General features: G+C 40.8%; 1 pseudogene; it reads left to right on the forward strand.

The window, feature by feature from the left end:
• The first annotated feature begins 1,895 nt into the window (after positions 1–1,895).
• Positions 1,896–2,928, forward strand: LOC108312034 (annotated as a pseudogene).
• The last annotated feature ends 248 nt before the right edge of the window (positions 2,929–3,176 follow it).

Genomic DNA, 3,176 nt, shown 5'->3' on the forward strand with positions numbered 1-3,176 from the left:
CCAGCCTGGTCAACATGGAGAAACCCCATCTCTACTAAAAACACACAATTACCTGGGTGTAGTGACACATGCCTGTAATCCCAGTTACTTGGGAGGCTGCGGCAGGAGAATTGTTGGAACCTGGGAGGCGGAGGTTGCAGTAAGCTGAGATCCCGCCATTGCTCTCCAGCCTGGGCGACAGAGTGAGACACTGTCTTAAAAAAAAAAAGAAAAAAAAAGTATTTAAATTTATTTAAAATGTTTATATCATAATTATATAAATCTTTTGTTTCTTTTTGTAAATAGTTTCTTGACCTATAAAAAGAGCTGTTTGCTCAAGAGAAGAAACCTCTGGCCAGGCACGGTGGCTCATGCCTGTAATCCCAGCACTTTGGGAGGCTGAGGCAGGCAGATCACCTGAGGTCAGGAGTTTGAGAACAGCTTGGCCAACATGGCTAAATCCCGTTTCTGCAAAAATTACAAAATTAGCTAGGCATGGTGGCATACTTCTGTAATCCCAGCTACTCAGGTGGCTGAGGCAGGAGAATCGCTTGTACCTGGGAGGTGGAGGTTGCAGTGAGCTGAGATTGCGACATTGTGCTCCAGTCTGGGTGACAGAGGGAGACTCCGTCTAAAAAAAAAAAGGAGTAAAGGAAAGAAACTTCTAATTTTCAAATTTGTTTAGATCCAAGAATAGGCCAATTTGAAAAATCTTTAAAAATATTAACTCTCCAGGCCATAGTATTCTTCATAAAATGGCTGTAAGAGGCAGCAATACTAAGCATGAATTTATGAACATAAGTACTGCTTTTTTCCCCCTTAGTTTGATTTAAATTTAATATCCTCCCACAATGGAAAACGATTTACAACAAAGAGATAAACTGGAAAGAATAAGAAAATGGAAAAAAGATGTCATTTTTTTTTTTACTACCCAACAGATTTACCATATGTTTTAAAATGATGTTTGGCCATCTACAGTAAATGACACAAAATGCTTTTTAAAATAATGTAACACTTTAAACTATTTTTACTACCAAACTCTCCCTCTCCTGTGAAATATCCATCTTACTAAGCAAAGGTTTATTTAAGCTCCACTTACATCTATGTTGTTTTTAGCTCATTTCCTTTTTTAAAAAGCAATTGGTGAGTTTATTTCCCAGTTTAGCTGTTATAATAAAATATAAAAGGCATTTCTGTTTTGGCCTCTAGTATGGCATTATGAAAAGCTACGAAACTCACAGCAAAATATAGGACAGTGTAAAATTAGAAGCTGCTGGTGTTTCTTTGCTGCTCTTGCAGTTGTTCTCCCCTCTTGCCACCCTCACAAATCTGAAAGTCACCTCTATACCAGACAGCAAACCCCAAGTGTATTTTTTAAATAACAGCTTTATTATTGACATCGCACAGACTTCACCCTTGTAAAGTACACAATTCGATGGGTTTTAGTATATTCACACAGTTGTGTAATCATTACCATTGTCTGTTTAGAACATTTTCTTCTCTCAAAAACAAAAACAAAAACAAAAAACCTCCATACCCTTTAGCAGTCATTCCCCATTCCCTCCTTCCCCTAGGACCTGGCAATCACTAATCTACATTCTGTCCCCATGGACTTGCCTATTCCAGTCATTTCATATACGTGGAATCATAATTATATGGCCTTTGTGACTGGCTTCTTTTGCTGCTGCTGCTTCTTTTTTTAAATTTTTCTTATAGAGACAGGGTCTCACCATGTTGCCCAGGCCAGTTTCAAACTCCTGGGCTCCAGGTGCCGCCCGGCGCCCAGGGTGTGTGCTGCTGGGCGGAGGGGCCTGGCCGGCCTGTCTTCTCTCTTCCTTCCTCCCTGCCTCCGGCTGCCCACAGGACCTTTCTGTTGCAGCCGTTGGGACCCCGTGTCATCGCCAAGGCCAAGCTTGATGGCCCCCAAACAGGGAGGTGACGGAATTAAACCACTCCCAATCACTGGAAGATTTGGAACCTCACTGAAAATTGGTATTGGTCGCTTGCTAAATGTTGGGAAATCTACTTTCTTCGATGTATTAACCAATAGTCAGGCTTCAGAAGAAAACTTCCCATTCTGCACCATTGATCCTAATGAGAGCAGAGTACCCGTGCCAGATGAAAGGTTTGACTTTCTTTGCCAGTACCACAAACTAGCAAGCAAAATTTCTGCCTTTCTAAATTGTTGGCCTTCTGAAAGGAGCTCACAGTGGGCAGGACCTGGGGAATGCTTTTTTTAAAATCTCATATTAGTGCCTGTGACGGCATCTTTCATCTAACATGTGCCTTTGAAGATGGTGATATCACCCATGCTGAAGGAAGTTAGATCCTATTGGAGATATAGAAATAATACATGAAGACCTTCAGCTTAAAGTTGAGGAAGTGATTGAGCCCATTACAGATGACCTAGAAAATGTGGCTGTGAGAGGAGGAGATAAAAAATTAAAACCTCTTTGGGAGGCCAAGGTGGGCAGATCACGAGGTCAGGAGTTCAAGATCGGCCTGGCCAATATGATGAAATCCTGCTCTATTAAAAATATGAAAATTAGCTGGGCATGGTGGTGCACACCTGTAATCCCAGCTACTTGGGAGGCTGAGGCAGGAGAATTGCTCGAATCTGGGGGGCAGAGGTTGCAGTGAGCCAAGATCATGTCACTGCACTCCAGCCTGGGTGACAGAAGGAGGCTCCATCTCAAAAAACAAAACAAACGCCTAAAACCTGAATATGATATAATGTGCAAAGTAAAACCCTGGGTAATAGATCAAAAGAAACCTGTTTGCTTCTATCATGATTGGAATGACAAAGAGATTGAAGTGTTGAATAAACACTTATTTTAGACTTCAAAATCAATGGTCTACTTGGTTAATCTTCCTGAAAAAGACTACATTAGAAAGAAAAACAAGGCCACATGCAGTGGCTCATGCAGAGGTTGTAGTGAGCCGAGATAGCGCCATTGCACTCTAGCCTGGGTAACAAGAGCGAAACTCCGTCTCAAAAAAACCAAAAATGAAAAACAAACAAAAACTTTAAAATTTACTTACATGTTTTCTCTATAAGTTTTACAGTTTTCATTCTTACATTTAAGTCTGTGATCCATTTTGTGTTGATTTCTCTGTATGGTGTGACATAGGAATCCAAATTAATTTTTTTGTAAGTCAGTTGTCCCAGCACCATATAATGAAAGACTGTCTCTTTC

Source organism: Cebus imitator, unplaced genomic scaffold (assembly GCF_001604975.1).
Source record: "Cebus imitator isolate Cc_AM_T3 unplaced genomic scaffold, Cebus_imitator-1.0 Scaffold121, whole genome shotgun sequence".
Lineage (NCBI taxonomy): Eukaryota > Metazoa > Chordata > Mammalia > Primates > Cebidae > Cebus > Cebus imitator.